At 47.3% G+C, this 23,358-nt stretch overlaps 1 long non-coding RNA gene across 1 annotated transcript; it reads right to left on the bottom strand.

Moving 5' to 3' along the window:
- Window positions 1-478: 478 nt before the first annotated feature.
- LOC126950705 (uncharacterized) lies at window positions 479-13,998 on the bottom strand. Its single transcript, XR_007724265.1, has 4 exons — window positions 13,940-13,998; window positions 12,754-12,983; window positions 8,565-8,729; window positions 479-2,372 (listed from the first exon to the last, which is right to left on the bottom strand). It is a non-coding gene; the product is annotated as an uncharacterized LOC126950705 (long non-coding RNA).
- Between the last annotated feature and the right edge of the window lie 9,360 nt (window positions 13,999-23,358).

Genomic DNA, 23,358 nt, shown 5'->3' with positions numbered 1-23,358 from the left:
AAACGGTAGCAGACATCCAACTCACCTATTTATGGGTAACTCCCAGGCATGGGACTGGAAAGTCCCCAATTCCCGTGACATGCAGAGTCTGCACCATGAGGAACTGGACAGAGCAGGGAATTTAATGCGTCGGATGCTGCCCAGCAGGCTGCATCCTGCTTGGTGTGGGTGAGTGACATTTGCCACTGGGACTTTTCTTGACCCGGAAGTCTTCAAACATTCCACGGTGGGGATGGCTGCTTTTGATTTCCCTTATGGCTTCAGCCTGGATTAAACCCGGGTGGGGGTTGTTATCTGCACAGGGAGCCAAGAGTGTGGGGCCACAGTCAGAGACTGCGCAAGGAATTGGAAGTTCCCTGGCCATCGACTGTGGGTTGTGGCTTGCATGGATGGGCTGGCCTGGATGTGGCCCTCCCTTGTGCCACAGCTCCCCAACCTCTGCCGAAGGAAGTCAGATTCACAGGGGCATTTTTTTTTTGGTCTTGTCTCATTTATTGCTGAATTCCTGCGCCCTAGACCAGTGTCTGGCTAGCGCATGTTGCATAAGTCATTCAATCAATCAGTCAGTCAACTGGAGACTTAGATGAGATAAGAATTAAGCAGATCCAAATGCTTGGCTGCCTACTTAATATTGCAGAATTAATCCAAACTGGGTTTTACTGTATTCATTTTGGACATCTCTATGTAGTCTCTCTTTCTCTCTCTACCCTCTGCCACCCCTCTCAGAAAAACAAAAACGCTACCCATTCACTTCTTGAATTATAGAAGGATATGGGCATTGGGGGGAAAAATTCCCCAAAGCTTATAAATTTCTTCCTGTTCCAGTACCGCCATCTCCAAACCTCTCACTGGGCGCAAAAAACCAAAATTTAAACTTGTGTCTGCATATGAAACCTCTCAAAACCAAAAAGAGAAAACAAGGATTTTTCCCTCTCTATATTTTGAAATTGGCTCAGAAAGGAGTTTGAGAAAATCTTGTCCATCTGCTGCCCAGCCTTCACTCTGCTGGGCATAGCTCAGTCAGGGTTTCATGAAGCTGAAGAAATAATGGAAAGGCACAGAAAACCTCATCCCAACCCACACCGCTAAGCATTTTCCAAAACAGCACTCTTGCCAAATGGGCTTTTGGCTTTATCCACTCGAACAACTTTCTTGCTCACTGCTCAGAGGAGGCGTTTTGGCAGGGAAAGGAATGCATGGTGCGAGTCTGACATTCCATTCCAGTGGAGACACAGGGTAAGACACAGGTGACGCTACCTAGTGTCCTCTGTGCAGATTGTTCCTCCTGCCACACACTCATCCTCCTGTCAGCCGGTTCCGCCAGGCAGCTGCCTCTCTGCCCCACACCGCCAGCTGCTTACTGATGGATTCATTTCACAGATGTGTGTGTTTAGGGCGTGCGGTCTGCCAGGCACTGGGGTAAGTGCTTGATGTATATGAACTCTACACAACCTACAAAGTCGGTATTACTGTTCTGCCTATTTTACAGATGAGGAAGCTGAGGTCCAAGTCAGGGACCTTGCCCAAGACCACACGGCTGGGAGATGTCAGAGCCAGGATCCCTCCCAGGGCCTTTTGGCTGCAGCTGTGGGCTTCACCCACACATGGTGCTCTTCCTCCTGTGGCCCACACCTGCCTGTATCTCGCCCTTCCAGAGCCCAGGTGGCCACAGAGCTGACCTGACCAACCCTCCTCCTGAAAAGGAGTTGGAAGACGGTCTCCAGAACCCACCCCAGCCCACCTGGGGCCTTCCAGAACCCATTCCCTTCCATTTGTCATTTCAACTGGAGGGCAAGGGCTCTCAGAGATGCTTCTGGCTACTGGAGACCAATACACATGTGTCAAAGAGCCAGTATGTGCCAGGTTCCACCACAGCAAGTGTTCTTGGCATGCTAGAAAATCTTGGATAACTCCCTCCCTGTCCCTTGCTTCAGTCCGAGGACTGTTGAAAGACGAAGCTGGGGGTGGGAACCACCGAGGATTTTCTGAGCACACTGGAAAACCTGAAGGTCGGCCTGGGGTCTCGTGGGGGACATTCAAGAAGGTGCAGGGTCCCGTGTCCCCAGTTTTACTGCTGTTGGTCACCACTAACATTTGCTTTGTGGGCCATTTCAATATTTGTTTGGTTATAAATGCCCACATAAGTAGCTCTCGGCCCCAGGGCATCATGACCTTGGAAGCACTTGGTGCTCAGTGTTGGAAAGCAAACCAGAGAAGATGGCCAGTGACATCTTCATGTGGAGAAAAGAGAAGGGGAGGATGCATCTGGGGCATTTCTGGAAAGAAAGCAGCATGGGAAAAAGAGAGCTCCACTTCCCGATTATAAGCAGGGACTTGAGACTCGGCAGCATGACCTCTGCAGGTGACCTCACCTGGGAAAGAAAGGACGTGGCTTGAATCAGTTGTTTGCAACCTTGTCTCTCCCCCATAAAACTTCTCCATCCAAAGAAATCTTACTCAGAAAACTGTCTCAGACCTGCCTATGGGAGGATTCCCTCGCTGGCCAGAAAGTATAGGACCAATGCCCGCTGGAGATTGTACCATTTGTTTCTCCCTCTCACCCATGCCCAGATACCCATAGGGTGCCCAACCTCTGCCCTATGGGGATCCTTGCAGTCCCAGCAGCCCAGAAACCCCCATCCAGGTGCCAGGGTCAGAGGTGCAGGAATGTGTCACAGACACCTGGTGACGTGGCCGAGACAATGGCCAGGTTGCCTCTGCTATGAGGCAGTGTGGGCTCTTACATCATTATGCGTTCCCCAGGACAGAAATGAGGGGCTGGGGCTGACCCCCAGATACAATTGTCGTGTTTACTTCCTGGGTCAGCCATAACAAAGTACCACAAGCTGGGGGTGCTTAAATGACAGGAAGGTACTCTCCCAGCTGGGGGTCCAGCATCTAGGTATGGGCAGGGCTGTCCCTCCTGAGGCTTCCAGGGAGAATCAGCTCCCGGCCCTCCAAGCTTCTGGTGGTTGCTGGTGATCAAAAAGCCTCATTGGGGTCCCTCAGGGGTGGAAGGTGCTGCTCAACAGATAGCAGGACCTGCCTCCCATGGTTCCCCTACTCTCCCCAGGAGGAAGAGGGGTCATGAAAGTGGGCTCCCATGAGTGGCCCCCCAAGTGCCAAGCCTTGGGCGCCATGCTTGTGCAGGACAGTGCATTTCCTCTTGTTGATCTATGAGGGAGGGATGACACGCCCAATTTACAAACTGAGGTCCCAAGAAGCCAAGAAATTTTACTCAAAGTCCCACAGTTAGGCAGAATTGCTCTAAGCTTATTTGACTTCCAAGTCCTTGTTCTTCCTGCAAGAATGTACTCTCTCAGCTGGAGGTCCAGCATCAAGGTGTGGGCAGGGCTGGTCCCTCCTGAGGCTTGGAGGGAGCACCAGCTCCTGGCCCCCCCAGCTTCTGGTGGTTGCTGGCAATCTCTGGTGTCCGTTGTCTTGTAGAGGCATCCTTCTGGCTCTGCCATCATCTTCACACGGTTTTCTCCGTATGTGTGCATGTGTGTACGTCTGTGTCTATATCCAGATTTCTTCTTTTTCCTAAGGACACCAGTCATAATTGATTAGGGGCCTACTCTACTGAGCATGATCTCATCTTAATTAACTATATCTGCAATTACCCTATCCTTAAATCAGGTCACATATGGAGATTCTAGGAATTAGGACTTTAACATGGATTTGGGGGGACACGATTCAATCCGTAACGATTCTTTTGTGTGTGTGCGTGTGCGTGTGTGTGTGTGTGAGACAGAGTCTCACTCTAGGCTGGAGTGCAGTGGTGTGATCTCGGCTCACTGCAACCTCCGCCTCCTGGGTTCAAGCAATTCTCCTGCCTCAGCCTCCCTAGTAGCTGGGATTACCGGCATGTGCCACCATGCCCAGCTAATTTTGGTATTTTTAGTAGAGATGGGGTTTCACTATGTCGGCCAGGATGGTCTCCATCTCTAGACCTTGTAATCCACCCGCCTAAGCCTCCCAAAGTGCTGGGATTACAGGCGTGAGCCACTTCGCCCAGCCCACAACAATTCTTAATCAACAGGTAAGGCACGTGTAAGTGAGGCATGAGTCCCAACTTCGTTATCTCATTCGAGGAACGAAGGAGCTGGGCTGCTGCTTCTCTTCTTTCATATGTGTTGCAAAGCAAGAAGCTTCATTTCCAACTAAAGCAGGACTCCCACCATCTCTCCTGGCTGGGAATGGAGCATCCAGACTTTTGCTGCAGCTGATCTGAGAATAAAAGTGATACTCCTGGACTATGAACTCCACCCCTTTCCCAGGAGAAAGCAAAATGGTGTGTTGAGTGGAGTGTCAGGGGCTCTTCAAGCCTTCAGGGGAATTTGGCCATGCCTTTCTCTTTAGAAGCCCAATGTTGGAAACTGGTAGAAGGGGTGTTCCCTGGGGGAAAGGAGTGAGCACCTGAGCACCGCACTGGGCCGTAGCCCTGCGCCTCCCTCACTGTGCCTTGTAAACCTCTGCAGGCTCCTGGAGCACACAAGGTGCCATTGCCTCCAAGAGCACGTGCATGCCTTGGGGAAAGCACTTCTAAGCACCCATCACATAGAATACGGCCACCTGCCCCTGGAAGCTCAAAGGGCCTCACTGGGTTCCCTCAGGGGTAGAAGGTGATGCTCAACAGATAGCAGCACCTGCCTCCCAGGGCTCCCCCACACCCCCCAGTAGGAAGAGGGGTCATGAAAGTGGGCTCCCATGGATGGCCCCCCAAGTGCCAAGCCCTGGGTGCCATGCCTATGCGGGACAGTGTATTTCCTCTTGTTTATCTGTGAGGGAAGGATGACATGCCCAGTTTACAGAAGAGGAAACTGAGGTCCCAAGAAGCCAAGAAATTTTGCTCAAAGTCCGAAAGCCAGACAGGATTGCTCTAAGCCTTATTTGACTTCCAAGTCCTTGTTCTTCCTATAGCGCCAACCTACCATGTATCATATGATGCTGAATGCATTTCCTCCTCCAGAGGTTGATCAAAACTAAATCAGGAAATCAGTGGTGCCTACAGAAACCGGTGTTTACGATTCACATCTTTCAAGGCAAGAATGGGAAGCAAATGCTTCTGGGGGATCGTGATGACATGGAGGTGAATTCCTCCAGCAACTGTGATTGTGGAGTTACTGCATGGTGAGATAAGTAAGGGAGGGCATCTGAGTTAAAAATAAACATTAAAAAATGCTCCCGAACACAGTTTGGAGATTGAAGGCATACAGGAAACTGGGACGCTGATCAAGCCCCAGTGGGACAGACTATTCCGAAGGAAGTCCCGAGGAGAAGCATGACTCCACCTGCCCCCTTCTGCCGGAGGAGGAGAGGCACCCTGGCAGCTTCACTCGTCCAGGCTGGATGGAGACATAAATGTTTCCTGCACCAAAGCATTCAGAGCTAGGTTAGCAAAGTACAGACAAGAAGAAAGGACAGCAGTCACAAAACTGATCTTTCTAGCTCTTCCTTAGATCTCAAAGTGAGCTCAGTAGCAACTGGGGTAAAGTACGCACTCCTACTTCAGCAAGGACGAATCATAAGATGACCCCATCCCATCACCGAGTCCCCTCATTTTCCGCTTTTCTCTCACTGGCTCCCCAATCCCAAGTGTACCTCTGCTTCAACATCCACCCCTCCTCGCTTCTGCCTTTAGCTCCTACCTGAGTGGATCCTGTCGGGCCTGTGAACCCCTCAGCCACAGGTGCTGTTTCTCCAGGGCCCTTCATGGGTTCCTGGGCTTTCCAGGGCTCCTCATGCCCTAAGCCTACTGAGGACAAGCCTCCAGGAGCTAACTGCAGACAGTGCTCCAGGCACTCCGGGTAGACAAGGTATTGTGGTCTCTGTCCAGTACCACAGGTCATGAGGCTGAGACAGTTTCACCAAGTTCAAGGACAGGCACTGATGATTTGCTTCGGTTACCCTGTGAGATTTAAATGACAGGTTCATGTGGCTACTCTCATTTTTTCCCTTCCCCTTCCCCTTCCCCTTTCCTTTCCTTTCCTTTCCAAGACAGGGGTTTGCTCTGTCACCCAGGCTGGAGTGCAGCAGTGCCATCTTGACTCATTGAAGCCCCTATCTCCTAGGCTCAGGTGATCCTCCCACCACAGCCTCCCAAGTAGCTGGGATTATAGGTGTGTACCACCAAGCCTGGCTACTTTTTTGTATTTTTCATAGAGCCAGGGTCTCACTATGTTGTCCAGGCTGGTCTCGAACTCCTGAACTCAAGCAATCCACCCACCTCAGGCTCACAAATTGCTGAGATTACAGGCATGAGCCACAGCTGAGTTTTTTTGTTTTCTTTTCTTTCTTTTTTTTTTTTGAGTCTCACTGTGTTGCTCAGGCTGAGTGCATTGGTGTAATCATGGCTCACTGTAGCCTTGACCTCCGGGGCTCAGGTGACCCTCCTGCCTCAGCCTTCTGAGTAGATGGGATTACAGGCATGTGCCACCATGCCTGGCTTTATTATTATTATTATTATTTATATAGATCTTGAACTCCTGGACTCAAGCAAACTACCCACCTCAGCCTCCCAAAGTGCTGGTATTACAGGTGCGAACCACCGTGCCCAGCTCCCATCCTCATTTATTCTGCAAATATGAGAAATTGTCCAGGAAGCCCTCCCTGCCTACTCATGAGGTGAGGCCAGATTCTGCCACCTGCAAGACCCACTCAGCTCTGTGCACAGTGCCACACCAGGCACACTGGAGCTGCCCAAGACTGTTGTCAGCCTATCTGCTTCCATGGAAGCAACCGGAGAGAAGAGTGAGAAATGAAAGTCAAAAAGTTGTGTGGTGAGGTGGGGTGGGGGATCCTTTCCTGCAGGACATGAGAAAACTGGATGGTGAATGGCAGCGTTTGAGGAGGACCATATGTAGGCACTTGTCTTTTTGTATCTATGTCAAAAAAAAAACGTAATTTTAAGAAAGAAATTGAGGTGTATCATTTTAAAAGTCAGAAACTTTCATCAAACTCTACCTCTGCTATCTACCAGGTATTTGCAACTCTGAACAAATTATTTCACTTATATAAACCTTTATTTCCTCCACCCATAAACTTGAGATAATAAGTCTTGTTTCCCTCACCTCAAAAGATTGCTGGATGAGCCTATTATATTGGGAATTAAATGTAGGTTTGGTTTTTTCTGGTGAAGTATAAAGCACTATAAAAATGCAGGGTATTTATTCTTGCCCTATGGTAAAGAGAAAATTAGAGTAATTAGTGCTATTATACTCATATTCTACTCCTAGCTTTTGTGAAAGATTTAGTGTAGATTATATAAACTCTTAAAAAGCTTTATTGTATATTGATCAACAAAATGTCTGTTTAAAATATGTGATTCCTGAGAAAGTAATATGTTTATTAAAACCAAATAAATGCATCCATTTATAAATGTAAAATACATTTTTACATAAATGTATAAAAGCATCCAAAGTCTACCATTTTCAAGGGACTATTGCAAGGATCCAAGGGCATCGTGAGGCTGGAAGCCTCCTTGAACTCTGAAAAGCAATTCACGTATTAGCTGTGGCTGCTATTATGATTAGTGCAAGCTGCAGGCAGCAGCATGGCCAGCCCTGAGTCCACCAGAGGGAGATGAATCACACCACCAGAGGCTCAGGGGAGAGATAGGCTGTGAAGGGACAGCGGGACAATTGCCGTGAAAGGGAGGACGATGGCAGAGAAGGGAGCAGATGGGCATGGGGTTGGGGGAGCCACAGGGACAGACAGCATGGAGGGACCCCAGCAGAGAGTGGCAGAGTGGCACTCAGAGAGACCCTCGCTGCCCGTAGTGGATACCGTTTCCCTCCCTCAAAAGACAAGGAGCACCCGAGCAGGGAAGGCGAGCCCCCAGGAGCACCCAGCCAAGCACTAGTCGGGAACTGGAACTAGCTGCTGAGGCTCCCGCTCTAGGGGCACTGACAAGCCATGAGGCTGTACATCCTAGGTATTTACCCACCTCACTTCCTGGTCTTCAAGACTGCAGCTGCCAAAACCTTGTCATCGTGCTATGAGTGTTTTCAAGGGATTCAGCTCTACTAGTTTAATGCAAAGACAGTGTCACATTTATATCCTGGAACCCATCCAGATGCTCCGGAGGCCAGAACACCCCGCCAGGAGAGGATAATGAAGCAGGTGACACCTACGAGGGTTGCAGGCCCAGCTGACAACCCCCAACCCCCAGCCTGAGTTGGCAATTTTTGGACATATTCCTCAGCTTGGGGGCAGAAGAGGCCGCTAGGGGCCCCCTGAGGTGCTGTTGTCTTCTGAAAGCTCCCTCGTTCTGGTTGTGCTGAGCAGGGAGGTCAAAGCCTCTTACTCCAAAAAGTCAGCAGATCATTAGTCTAATTAGCATAATAAAGCTGGCATTTTCACATGGCTCTGAGCCCAGAGTTAAAGTAGCCTACAGTTGTGCAGGGTGTGGACTGCACAATCCAAGGGTTCTCATTCCCATGGACTTGCTAGACATGGTACCCCCCACGGGCTGTTTAGTGTCCAACTTATTTAACCCCGAGCAGGGTCTGGAAGTTAGGGACCTACAGGCTCTGGTGGTGTAGGGAGGAAAATGGGCACACCTGCTGGTGAAGACTGCGGGAGGTCAGTGTTTAGGGAGGAAAGAAAATCAACAGGAACCGTTGAATACGGGTTTATTCCACTTTGTTCTCCAGGATTTTCATTCCTTGGCCACTTGCTTCCGGGAATTTATTCCCTTGTCTGAAAACACCATATCTCCGTTGTTCCTTGAAAACAAAGAACAGAAACATAAGAGAAATCCTTTCATTACCTGGTACAGGGCTACCCATGGACACAACAAGGGGCTTGTAGGAGCAAACAATGGGGGATTCATAGACCCCACTGAAAGAAATGTGCACAAGCAGGCGAACCAACCCACATCTTTTTCTGTTTGTTTGTTTGTTTTGCTTTTGCAATATTCTAGCCAGGAAAAAAGCAAGTTTGATTCACAGGAGGAAAAAGCAGTTGGAGACTTAACTTATGCAAACTGATGTGATATTTGCACCAATATTCTAAAAAGGAGCCCCGTGCATGCTGACCCCTGCCCACACAAGAAAGGAGGCCTAGAAAAAGTGACCATTCGCCATGAAACGGGCAAGGAGAGTTTCTAAGATGATACCTGGTTACAAACCAGCCCAAGCTTCACCTCAATGTTCTTTTCAACTGTTTCCACCGTTCTGAAGGTGGATGGCAGACAAAACCCTGGCCAGTCTCTGCAGCCATGTAGACAAAAACTACAGGCTCAAGCAAAAGGGCTGGTGCTCAGTGAGAACTGCCCAACTCTCCCCAGCTCTCCCAAACCCCCTTTGTCCATTAAGCAATTGGGAAGTGGAGAAAAATATTTGCAGACACAATGTGGTCTGAGGTTGATACATTCTTATCTAGGGTAGATTCATCTTGGATAAACAGACACTGTTCATTTTCCTCAGACACAAGGCATTTCATGCAGCTTCAATGACAGAGCTGCTGCTGCTCCAAATGGGGGTACGTGGAGAGGGACATGCAGAACAGTCACGTCCCCCCTTCTGCAAGCTAACTGGTGCTGCTTCTCAGAAAGGTTACCATCCCTGGGAGACACTGCAGCGTCCCCTGTGAAAAGCAACCTCACTCTCCCAACATGACTCCAAATGCTCAAAGACCGTGTGGGTGGATCAGGGCAGCCCCTCCCTGCCGCTGCTGCAGAGCGGAACGAGCTTCTCCTTCATTCTAAGATTCAACAACTACTCATTGAGCATTTAACCAGTTTCTGCCAGTAGCCAGTTGTGCCTCAGTTTCCTCATCTGTAAGGGGTGACAGTTGTTAGATCTGCCTTGCATGATGTTGCAAAGATTCAATGAGCTGATACTGTAGCTGCTTAGAGGAAGCCCAGTCAACATGGGGCTGTCACGGAGATTCAGTGAGCTGATACTGTAGCTGCTTAGAGGAAGCCCCACTCAACATGGGGCTGTGGTGAAGATTCAATGAACTGATACTCTAACTGCTTAGAAGAAGCCAGGTAAAGGTGGGGCTGTCATAGAGATTCAATGAGCTGATACTGTAGCTGCTTAGAAGAAGCCTGGTCAACATGGGGCTGTCATGGAGATTCAATGAGCTGATACTGTAGCTGCTTAGAGGAAGTCTGGCTCAACATGGGGCGCATGCACTGTCAGCCTCTATGACCACCTGCGGCGTCCAAAGGCCCTTGTGCCACAAGGTCAGAGCATGGGATGTCATGGGACAGAATTCCAAGGATTAATCTCCATTGCCCTCCATATGCTTTCCTTCATGGCATCCCAGTGGCTCCTCTTAGGAGGAAATGAGAAGCAAAGGCTACAGGTGCTCACATCGAGTGTTCTTGGAAAAGCTGTCGGCCTGAGCGCCAGGGAGATAATTCCAGATGTGGGCACCACTGGGATTGGTTTTCTCCTCCCTCCTGGTGGAGATGGAGAGCAGAGGATGCAGGTGGGGTGGTGGGGTGAGGACCAGGAGGACAGGGAGTGTTTGAGAAAAACCTGCCAGGGTTGATGAGCCCTCCCTCAGTCAAGTAGTCTTGGGGAAACTGAGTCAGTGTCCAGGGGTTCTGCTTCTGGCTGACTTCACGGGACCACCAGCCAAAAGCAGCCAGCCATAGTCTGTGTCTCAGAAAATGTCCAATGGCACTGGACGGTCACCCGCCCTCTAGAGCACAGGTCGGGGCTGGGGAACTTGACGAGCAGACTGGGACAGCTGGCGACCAGTCATACGCCTCAGGGGTAGCAGCGTGACACAGCACCTGTCCTGGAGGTGCTTGGGGCAGGACCAAGTGAAAGCCTGCGGGAGCACAGTGGGGCTGGTGTGAGAGCAGATGCAATGCGGTTTATGGCTAACGAGCCATCAAGAGATACTGATGTGTATGGGTGTGCTGTATATGTGTCTGTATGTGATAGTATGTGATGTGTTTGTGTGATATGTAGTGTGTATTGTGTGTGTAGCATTGCATGTGCAATGTGTGTGCCATGTGTGGTGTGCAAAGTGTGTGCCATATGTGTGGTGTGTGTGATGTGTGTGTGGTGTGTGGCATGTGTGTCCTGTGTGCTGTTTGCATGTGTGATGTGTGGTATGTAGTGTTGCGTGGTGAGGGAGTATATATGATGTGTGTGTGGTGTGCGATGTGAGTGTGTGATGTGTGGTGTGTAGTGTGGTGTGGTGGAGTGTATATGGTGTGTGTGGTGTGCGATGTGTGTGTCTGGATGTGTGATGTGTGGTGTGTAGTGTTGTGTGGTGAGGGAGTGTACATGGTGTGTGTGATGTGCAATGTGTGTGTGTGTGTTTCTGGGTGTATGATGTGTGGTGTGTAGTGTGTGGTGAGGGAGTATATGTGTGTGTGGTGTGCGATGTGTGCGTCTGAGTGTGTGATGTATGGTGTTTAGTGTGGTGTGGTGAGGGAGTGTATATAATGTGTGTGTAGTGTGCGATGTGTATCTGAGTGTGTGATGTGTGGTGTGTAGTGTGGTGTGGTGAGGGAGTCTATACGATATGTGTGTGGTGTGCAATGTGTGTGTCTGGGTATGTGACGTGTGGTGTGTAGTGTGGTATGGTGGAGTGTATATGGTGTGTGTGGTGTGTGATGTATGTATCTGGGTGTGTGATGTGTGGTATGTAGTGTCGCGTGGTGAGGGAGTATATATGATGTGTGTGTGGTGTGCAATGTGTGTGTCTGAGTGTGTGATGTGTGGTGTGTAGTGTTGTGTGGTGAGGGAGTATACATGATGTGTGTGTGGTGTGCAATGTGTGTGTGTGTTTCTGGGTGTGTGATGTGTGGTATGTAGTGGTGTGTGGTGAGGGAGTATATGTGTGTGTGGTGTGCGATGTGTGTGTCTGAGAGTGTGATGTGTGGTGTTTAGTGTGGTGTGGTGAGGGAGTGTATATGATGTGTGTGGTGTGCGATGTGTGTGTCTGAGAGTGTGATGTGTGGTGTGTAGTGTTGTGTGGTAAGGGAGTGTATATGATGTGTGTGTCTGAGCGTATGATGTGTGCTGTGTGGTATGGTATGGTGAGGGAGTGTATATGATGTGTGTGTCTGGGTGTGTGATGTGTGGTGTTTAGTGTGGTGTGGTGAGGGAGTGTATATGATGTGTGTGTCTGGGTGTGTGATGTGTGGTGTTTAGTGTGGTATGGTGAGGGAGTGTATATGATGTGTGTGTCTGAGTGTGTGATGTGTGATGTATGGTGTTTAGTGTGGTATGGTGAGGGAGTGTATATGATGTGTGTGTCTGAGTGTGTGATGTGTGGTGTTTAGTGTGGTGTGGTGAGGGAGTGTATATGATGTGTGTGTGGTGTGCGATGTGTGTGTCTGAGTGTGTGATGTGTGGTGTGTGGTGTGGTATGGTGAGGGAGTGTATATGATGTGTGTGTGGTGTGTGATGTGTGTGTCTGAGTGTGTGATGTGTGGTGTGTGGTGTGTGGTGTGGTATGGTGAGGGAGTGTATATGATGTGTGTGTCTGGGTGTGTGATGTGTGGTGTGCGATGTGTGTGTCTGAGAGTGTGATGTGTGGTGTGTAGTGTTGTGTGGTGAGGGAGTGTATATGATGTGTGTGTGATGTGTGCTTGTGTGTGTGGAGGTTGAATGTGTCTGCGTGTGTGTGTGTGATGGGGGAGAATGGGGTCTCTGGGCCTGGGGTGGTCAGGGAAGCCCTCCTGTGTGCACCAGGACCTGGTGAGGCTTCTCCAGCAGGAGGAGAAATGGAACCTGATATGAGCAGCTGCTGGGAAAAAAGCCCAAGACGACTTACAATGCATCTGTGGAGCACAAGTCAGGGCCTGGAAGAATGGAGGATGCCATTGCATGAGTAACTGAGCCTGAGAGCCCGTTTCCTCATTTGTCGGGTGGTCACAATGAAGATAGCTTTGGGCTGTTGTGGGTTAGGAGAACCTGACTGCTGTAGCTGTCACATCTGCTACCCAGAAGAGCTCCGAAGAGTTGCTGTTGAAGCCCCTGATGATACTGTTCATCCATCGTACCCTGCAATATCATTATTTTAATATTGTAAGCTATGAATGCAGTAAAATATTTTATTCAAGTATTGAAATCATCTAAGCTTCCTATTCCCTAGAGATGCACGAATAACAGAGCTCTGATGCTTAAGTTTGTATAGGATTTTACATTTTGCAAAATACTCTCAAATACAAAATCATCTCATGTCAGTTACTTTCCCCTGCCACTGCCAGTTAGTCTCTGGCTAGTGATGTAACCCTTTTGTACCCCAGATTCTTTATCTGTTAAAATGAGGTTGATAGGAGGGTTAGATGACTTAGTAAAGGTAAGGCGTTGGCATTTGTGTACAGTAAGTGCTCAATAAATGTTAGTCAGCAACAATAAATGTTGCTCTCTCTGGGTAAGTTCTCTGCTTTGCCTGAGATGCTTGGTCCTGGGGTTCCAGAGTCAGTCATCCTCATTGATAGAAGACAGACGTGAAAGTGGGCCTGAGAACATGCAAAGGACATAAAAAGGAAGAAAGGGGAGAGAAAGGGAGGGAGAGAAGGAGAGAAAGAAGGGAAGAGAGAAGGGAGAGAGAGAGATTGAGATTGAAGGCTAGCGAGGCCATGTGCAGAAAAGATAGCCAAGATCACCAAACCAGGCATGGCCCCATATACATGCAATTTCCATTTTCCTTTTCTGTTTTCTTTTCTGGCAGAATGTACAAGCATATGGAAGTCAAGACCTAAGCCCAGCATCTTCCTGTGTTCTCTCTGGCTGGAGTGACGATTGAAGATCATTTAACCTGAATGTCCACATTGAGATCTGCTCATACTAACAGCACTTTCAGAATTGTGTATATTAATAACCCAATTTTTTATAGATATGGTAGCACAAAATACTAAATATGAAAAGTAGGTGTATTAGTCTGTTCTCATGCTGCTGTAAGGACATATCCGAGACTGAGTAATTTATAAAGGAAGGAGGCTTAATTGACTCACAGTTATGCAGGACTAGGGAGGCCTCAGGAAACTTAGAAGGGGAAGCAAACACTTCCTTCTTCACATGGCGCAGCAAGGAGAAGAATGGGTGCTCAGAGAAGGGGAAGTCCCTGATAAAACCATCAGCTCTCGTGAGAACTCACTCATGAGAGTGAGAACAGGATGGGGGAAACTGCCCCCATGATTCAGTTTTCTCTACCTGGTCCTTCCCATGACACGTGGGGATTATGGGAACTATAATTCCAGATGAGATTTGGGTGGGGACACAGCCAGACCATATCGGTCGTGGGGATTATGGGAACTATAATTCCAGATGAGATTTGGGTGGGGACACAGCCAGACCATATCAGTAGGCATAGGAAGAAATAAGTGGACTTAAAAGAATTATGCCTTAGAAAAACAAAATACCCCGTGAATCAACTGGGTTTACATGAACAAATAAAAGAGGAGCTACACAAAATCCTATGTATTTAGTGACAAAAAGACAATGAAAAAAATTGTATTTTCAGTCTTCTGTCCCACATCAGAAGTTTTAGTGCCTGTTCATTTGAAAATGACTTTTTAAAACCCATGAAGTTATTTTTAATGGGAGTCTTATTTATTAAAGATGCTTCTTGCTATCTGCAGATCCCAAACAAGATTCTTCGGTGTCCTCAGCTTGTTCGTCTCCCTTTCCTTGGTAGACTTTTCTCTTGGTCTGTACTTGAAGTGCCTCCTGCCAAGTAGGAAATGAAGAGTCAGTCCATGTGCCGGGCTCAGGCCCTGCCGTTTTAGTGGCTTAATGGATGGCTTGGCACAACTAGGGAGCAATGGTATCTCCCACCCCTGAGATGGACACTGTTGCACTCAGAGTGACCAGCAGGGTGTGGGTTGACCCTAGTAGCACATTAAGCTCAGTTCAGAGTGGCAGGAACTTCAGCCACCAGGAGAATGTGCAAGGGCCACCCAAACTGTAGGACAAGCTAGGAATCCAGTAAAGAAGAGGTCCCTGGCAGTCCCTTTGGAATCCCTGTGACTCCTTCTTTCATTCATTCCTTCATTCATTCAACAAATAGGTGTTGAGCAATTGTGACATGCCAACTTCTGTTTTGGGCATTCAAGATACATCAGTAAACAAAACAGGCAAAGATTGATTGCTGCCTTCATGGAGCTTATGTGCTGGGGAGGGAGGTATGCAGGGAGACAGGGCACAGTGAGATCGTGAACGTCCACAGCAAACACAGTGAGTCATCCATTTGTGTGGTTTGTTATAAAATGATTACAGCTGTGGAAGGAAGGAAGAAGGGAAAGAGGAAGAGAGGGAGGGAGAGAGAAATAGAGAGAAAGAAGGGATGAAGGAGGGAAGAAAGGAAAGAGAAAGAAAGGAAGGAAGGAAGGAAGGAAAAAAAGAAAGAAAGAAAGAGAGGAAGGAAGGAAGGAGAAAAGAAAAGGAAAGGAAAGAAAGAAAAGAGGGAGGGGGAAAGGAAGAGAAGAAAGGGAAAGAAAGGAAAGGAAAAAAGGAAGGCAGGCAGGCAAACAGGCAGGTAGAAAGAAGGAAGGGAAAAAGGAAAGAAGAAAATCAAAACTACAGGGGACAGTAAGAGTCAGGGAGTGCCTGGGCCAAGGTAGGGGGAAGGGGCCTGGCTGTGACTGGAAACGGGAAGTGCCCTCTGGGCAAGGACTTGAGGAAGTGTGAGAGTGTTCCTCCTGGAGCTGTCTAGCGTGTAAGCTTCCAGGTAGAAGCAACTGACTGCAAGGAGGCCTTAAGGGTAGAGGCATGTGAGCATTCCCCAGAGTCACAGTGAGGCTGGAGGCCTGAGGGGCTGGAGCAGAACAGGTTGCAGTGGGAGAGCAAGGGGGCTTGTGGACCACAGAGGGCCTCAAGGACCACTGTAAGATGCAGTCCCATGAGAACCATTGCAGGCTTTTAAACAAAGGAGCGACACTCTGTGCCATATTTTAACAAGATCACTGGAGCCGCTGGGCAGAGAACAGACCATGAGGACAAGGGCAGAGGCCAGAGAACTGCTGGAGGTTGCAGCAGGTGAGGGAGGATGGGAGCTGGGGCCAGGTGGCCATGGAAAGGTGAGGAACGGTTGGTCAGTTTCTGGTAAAGGTTGAAGGTAGATCCAGCATGACTCCTGATGGCTGGATGTGTGGTGTGAGAAAAAGAGTCAAGGGTGTCTCCAAACTGTGGTCTGAACAGCAAGAGGGACAGATGGGCTATGTGGCTGAGGTGAGGAGGATGGCAGGTAGGAATGAGAGGGGATGACAGAGCAGGAATTCCATGTGGATGCTGTAGAATCTGAGATGGATGTGAGGAAACCCAGTGGACTATCAAACAGGCAGAGGGTAAAGAGTGGTGGGCATTCAGGAGAGGTCCGAGCTGGAACTAACACAGATGAGATACTTTGAGTCATGATTGAAATGTGGGTGAGATCCCCAGAGATCCCCAGAGATCAACAATGACGGGGCGCAGGAGAGAACCAGGGACTGCACCCTGGCATCTCCAGCACTAACAGGTGGAGGAGAAGAGGAGGAACCCATGAAAGAACCTGAGAAGGAGGGATTCAGAGGAAAGAGAAAAACCAAGAGAAAGACATTGCAGAAATCAAGAGAATGGAGTTTTGAGTGGTCAGCACTGCATCAAATATTGCCAAGGGTTCAGGTCAGATGGGGACTAGGGTTTGAAGATTATTCCAAGTTTTATTCAAGAACTAACATAAAATATTCCATTCTGGAGTTTGCAGCCAACTTTTTTTTTTTTTTTTTTTTTTGAGACAGTCTTGCTCTGTCGCCCAGGCTGGAGTGCAGTGGTGCGATCTCGGCTCACTACAACCTCTGCCTCCTGGGTTCAAACGATTCTCCTGCCTCAGCCTCCCGAGTAGCTGGGACTAGAGGTGCGCGGCACCATGCCCAGCTAATTTTTGTGTTTATAGTAGAGACAGGGTTTCACCATGTTGGCCAGGATGGTCTCGATATCTTGACCTCGTGATGCGCCTGCCTCGGCCTCTCAAAGTGCTGGGACTATAGGTGTGAGCCACCGCGCCCATCCCAAAGTCCTTCCTTGGGTTATGGAAGCTTATTCCCATCTTGGTTTCCATCAAGTTCGATGTCCAATGTGGTGGCAGCTGAGACTTGAGGATATGACCTTATGTGTTTACCTCTGAGCTTTGCGTACAAAATACCCCAGCTGAAGGTCCCTCACAGAGTTTGGAAAATGAAGACACTATGACCATCACATTCCCAAGCAGAAGGAAAGGCAAGTTCATGAGTCAAATCACCACATTCATAAACAGAAAGCCACCAGGCTTCAAGAAGAAATAAGGCAGGGTTGTTCCCATTTCATGGGACATTGTTACTGTTCTACTGTTCATCTCTATAAAGTACAGATACATTCAAGTATTTTTTTCAACGCAAATAAAAGTTCTTTTCTTAAATGAAAATAATCTAAAAATAGCGATAAAGCATAAAAGAAACGTGCTGCCCTCAAATTCTTCCTGATGTTATACCATGGATCTGTTTCTCCAGGGCTGGAATCCAGTGTTTCCACCCAGCAGGGGCAAATTCCTTCACTTCCCTGGGTGTCGACGGTCTCACTTGTAGGTTGGGGATAACACCCACAGTCCTTAAGAATTTTGAGATTAAGTGGTTTGTGGCTGGTAAACAGTAATGAGGATAACAGTGATTACCTGGCTTTAAACAAACTTCCGCAGGAGGGAAGTTTCTACCAAGGTTCCTTCCCTTGTCAGAAAGCTCCAAAGGCTGAATGGTGGGCGTCCCAGCTCCCAATTCCCCACCCTGAAAAAACCCTGGCGTGCCCACCCCGACTCTCCCAAGTGACTCCAAAGAGAATGTTACCCACAGGAAAGCAACTGGCTCCCAGATCTGTAGAAGGAGACCTTTCGACCTTTTCTCATCATCACGCAAGGGATTGAGGCTCTTTGCAGGATATGGATGACTCAAGGGAACTAATAGGAACAGTGTCGTTGTGTGGTTCCAGTCCCATGTCTGCAGTTCAAAAACGAATGGCTGCAATCGCATTGTGTACACAGGCCTACATCCTCTTCTCTGCTCTGGGGAGAATAATAAAGGCTTGTCAAGTGCTTTCTTCTCTACCCTGGAATCAGCCTCCACCCACCTGAAAGGGAGGGAAGAGGAGGAGCCCTAACCTTCCAGAAGAAAAAGCAAACAAATTCCACCCTCCAAACCCAACCCAACCCAGCCCTGGGAAGACAGGTTCCATTTGTGTGGCTCAGCACAGAGGGACACCACCCCAGCCTCCTCCGGTTTAAGTTTATGTAAAAAGAGTTTAAAAATATGTCTGAACCTATATTACATCACCATCAGGAATAGTAATTAGCATTAATTAAAATAATACCTAGTGACTAGGGCTTAAAACGTGCCAGCTTTATATAAGGTGATTGACATGTATTCCCACTTAATTTCACAAGTATCTGATGAACTGGGCTCTATCTCCCATTTAACAGAGGAAGAAGCCAAGGTGTGAAGAGTGGATATGGCGTGCTGGGGAGCACACAGCTGGCGAATCCTGAGTGACAATGCAATCCTTGGGGTGACCTCCCTTCCCCCTCCCTGTTAAGCCCTCTCCCACTCCCCACCCCCCACCTCTACTTCATCACACACCAGCCCCACCCACACCCAGGACAGATTCTTTTTCTCTTTTCCTTCCCCTTTCCCCCTCTCATTCTTACCCTGCTTCTCCAACTCAAAGAGTTAGTTGACAGCCGGGCATGGTGGCTCTCACCTGTAATGACCTCCTTTGGGAGGTCAAGGTAGGTGTACTGCCTGAGCTCCGGAGTTCGAGACCAGCCTGGGAAACATGGTGAAACCCCGTCTCTACTAAAATACAAAAAATTAGCCAGGCTTGGCAGCGTGCACTTGTAATTCCAGCTACTCAGGAGGCTGAGGCAGGAGAATGGCTTGAACCTGAGAAGCGGAGGTTGCAGTAAGCCAAGATTGTGCCACTGCACTCCAGCCTGAGCAACAGACCGAGACTCCATCTCCAAAGAAAAAAGAAAAAAAAAAAGGTTAGTTGAAATAATCTGAAGTATTCATTCTCAGTTGTTTTGTGGTTTTGTCATTTTAGATCACATCTTATTTCAAGATTCCTTTCTTAATAATTGCATCAAGCTTTTTCATCATATTACCAACAATAACTTAGATTCAATTTTGTGTTGCAGTCATGTGCTGCATAATGGCGTTTTGGTTAACACAATCCCCCTGCATATACCACTGTGGTTCCATAAGTTTATACTGATGCTAAAAAATTATATCACCTAGTGATATTATAGCCATCATAATGTCATAGCTCAATGTGTTACTCATGTGTCTGTGGTGATGCCAGTCATATAAAGGTATAGCACACACAGGGCCGGGCACAGTGGCTCATGCCTGTAATCCCAGCAATCTGGGAGCACTCTAGGTAGGCAGATCACCTGAGGTCAGGAGTTTGAGACCAGCCTGGAAAACACGGTGAAACCCTGTCTCTACTAAAAAAAAAAAAATTATCTATCTATCTATCTATCTATCTATCTATCTATCTATCTATCTAGGCTGGGCATGGTGGCGGGCAACTGTAATTCCAGCTACTCAGGAGGCTGAGGCAGGAGAATTGCTTGAACCTGGGAGGCGGAGTTTGCAGTGAGCCGAGATCATGCCACTGCACTATAGCCTGGGCGACAAAGTGAAACTCCATCTTAAAGAAGAAAAAAATAAAATTAAGGCCGGGCGCGGTGGCTCAAGCCTGTAATCCCAGCACTTTGGGAGGCCGAGACGGGCGAATCAGGAGGTCAGGAGATCGAGACCATCCTGGTTAACACGGTGAAACCTCGTCTCTACTAAAAATACAAAAAACTAGCTGGGCGAGGTGGTGGGCGCCTGTAGTCCCAGCTACTCGGGAGACTGAGGCAGGAGAATGGCGTAAACCTGGGAGGCAGAGCTTGCAGTGAGCTGAGATCCGGCCACTGTACTCCAACCTAGGCGGCAGAGCGAGACTCCGTCTCAAAAAAAAATAAAAAATTAAATTAAATTAAATTAAATTATAGTACAATTATATATAGCACGTAATACTTGGTAATAATAATAAACAACCATTTTGCTGTTTTATGGATTTGCTATACTTCTAATCATTATTTTAGAGTGAGTGTACTCCTTCCAATTATAAAAAAAGTTAACTGTAAACAGCCTCGTGCAGGTCCTCCAGGAGGTATCCGGAAGCAGGCGTTGTTATCACAGGAGACGTTATTGCCCTGAAGACCTTCCAGTGGGACAAGATGTGTAGGTGGAAGACAGTGACACTGAGAATCCTGACCCATGTAGGCTTAGGCTAATGTGTGTATGTGTCTTAGTCTTTAACGAAACCATTTACAAAGTAAATAAACAAAATAAAAAATTTTAAAAATGGAAAAAACTTTATAGAATTAGGATGTAAAGAAAATATTTCTGTACAGCTGTATAATGTTTGTATTTTAAGTTATGATTATAAAAGTCAAAGTTAATAATAAAGTGTATAAAGTATAAGTTATAGTCAACTAAAATTATTATTGAAGAAAATTTTTAAATATATTTAGTGTAACCTAAGTGTGTAGTGCTTATAATGTCTACAGTAGTGGATGGTAAAGTCCTAGGCCTTCACATTCATACCACTTACTCACTCACCCGGAGCAATGTCCAGTCCTGCAAGCTCCATCCATAGTAAACAGGTGTCCCATTTTTTATGTTCTATATTGTATTTTTACTGTATCTTTTCTATGTTTAGATATGTTTAGATACAAAAGTATTTACCATTATTTTGCAATTGTCTACAGTATTCAGTACAATCACATGTTGTACAGATTTATAGCGTAGGAGCAACAGTCCATACCATATGGCCTAGGTGTGTGGTAGGCTATGCCATCTAGGTGTGTGTGAGTATATTCCATGTTGTTCACACAATGATGAAATCTCCTGATGACATATTTCTCAGAATGTATTCCATTATTAAGCAATGCCTGACTGTACTTGTTTTCTGGTCACGTTATCCACAATTGTTCAGATTCATTTGTTTCACTTATATGATTGTTTCTCAGATAGTTCACCTTCTTTTTCTTAAATTCCTCCTTCTGATTCATTTTGTCCATTGGATTGATGTATTTTGTGAGTAAAAACACAGTAATCGCACATGGAAGGTAAACCATACTGTTTCTGCTTCCTCCCACAAGACAGATAGTTGGGATGGATACAGAATTCTGGAGTGTGTCACTTTCCCTGGGATCTGTTGCTCTACTGTTTGCTACCATTTACTCTTCTAGAGAGTCTCATGCAGCCGAACACACATTTAAACAATTTCTCTTTATCTTTTGAATTCTTAAGTGTCTTTTAAAATAACTCCCCAAGCATTTGGCAAGCATTGTTGATCTGATGTCTTCAGTTCAAGGAAAACTTCTTGTTCCTTTGATCTTTGTTTTACCTGCACCATTTCTGTTCTCTTTTCTTGGACTCCTGTGCCATGGAAGGAAAAGTCTCCTGGATCTCTTTTGATTCCTTTCATCATTTCCATCGCTTTGCTTTTTTGTTCAGAGGCTGCGACAATGCCTTAAATTACACTGAGCCAATACTTCACATCAGATTTTAGCTTAGTCCCTTCTGCCGTTTACTGCTTCCACTCAGTTTTTCTTTTATTCTCAAAAATTATACTTTTATCTCCAGTGATTATTTTTTTAGCTCCTATTGCTCTTTTTTTTTTTTTTTTTTTTAAGTAAAATCTCTTATTTCCTTGATAGAATAGCTTCTAAAATTTCCCTGAGAGGGGGAAACAGTAGAATGATTTGTTAGATTCTCCAGGGCCCTCTCAGCTCAGTGGCCCTCCCTCAGCTGCGGATCCCATGTGCTGGGGTCTTTTTACCATCTACACATATTGATATGTGCCAGCTAAGGTGGATGAATTTGGGCAGCTAGTGTGGGCTCTCTCTGCCCGTAGTTTAGTGGGAGTCTCTGGGAGACAGCGAAGGGAATGGAATTGTGGGCAAGGGCAGCGGGCATACTCCCCTTTGGGTGTGGTGCAGAGGTAGGACGGAGGCGGGCGAGATAAAGGCTGAGCTCCAATGTGCCGGGTGGCAGCTGCCACTGTGAGCCAGCTAAGTGGCTGTGGAAGGTCATTCTGCAGGCCAAGGCTGGATAGTCACCTTCTGTGGGGGACACTCTGGCGGAATTATTGAGGTTCTCTAATTAATTCTCCCACAACTGCCCCAGGTCCACCTTTCCTGACCCCCAACTCCACTTCTGGCCTCTGCACTGGTGAGATCTTAGGGCTTTCTCTGAGAGGGCACTGGAAAGTCCAGAGAAGCACGTGCAAGACCCAGCATGACAGCATTTCATGGCTGCCTGGGGCCCCTTTCCCCCACCTTTTACATCACAGCATCAGCATCGTAACTGCAGCACTGCCCTCTTCTCTTGGGGTTCCTGCTATCTGCTAAGGGCACTGCCAGGCCAGATGCCCCGAAGCACTTGGTCTAATTAAATTGATCTAATTTAAACAGGACCAGCCAGGGGTTCCGAAACTCTGCTGAGCATAAGAATCTCCCGGGGAGCGTGTGAACATACAGACGCCCAGCTGCGCCCTGCAGTCTGACTTGCACTTTCTCTTGCCCTTTCTTCCTTACTTTCCCCCTTCCCTCCCTCCTTCACTGTTTTACCTTTTTCCTCTGATCAACTCATAAATCTGCACAAAGGCCAATCTCCAAATGGTCCCTGTGAAAACACACACTTCTGCAGGCTTGAGCTTCAATTGGTCTTCCTCCAGATTTTTACCACAGAAGGGGAGAGATGAAGACTTTTAGAAAATGACCAAATAAACACAACACATTCATGAAACACTTGTGTTGCCAAAGGAGTCAGTCTGCTGTGGCCAGCAGCCCACTTCAGATTTTGCCACTCCAGGATTCCTCGTTCCTGCTTGCATTGGCATTACTACCAATTAATCACGATGATCTGAAAGCCACTGCGAACTCCAGAAGGATGCTGCATGTTCTAAAGACAATTCCATTCTCTCACCTAGGCTTCACCACTGCACAATTCATCCATGTTACCCAAAACCACTGGTACTCCAAAAGTACGGGGGGATACTTTAATAGATATAGAAATATATATTATATATTATATATATAGAAATACATATTATATATAGAAATATGTATCATGTATTATATATATAAACACTTAAAGAACTATACACCTAAAAAGGTGAAATTTGCTTATGTAAACCATGTCTCAATAAACATAAAAGAAAGAAAAGGGGCCAGATGCGGTGGCTCACACCTGTGATCCCAGCACTCTGGGAGGCCGAGGACGGCGGATCACGAGGTCAGGAGATCGAGACCATCCTAGCTAACACGGTGAAACACCGTCTCTACTAAAAATACAAAAAAACTAGCCTGGCG

The sequence above is a fragment of the Macaca thibetana genome, chromosome 3 (genome assembly GCF_024542745.1).
Source record: "Macaca thibetana thibetana isolate TM-01 chromosome 3, ASM2454274v1, whole genome shotgun sequence".
Taxonomy (NCBI): Eukaryota; Metazoa; Chordata; class Mammalia; order Primates; family Cercopithecidae; genus Macaca; species Macaca thibetana.
Note: the sequence above shows the minus strand (reverse complement) of the source record. Positions and strands in the feature narration are given on the sequence as shown.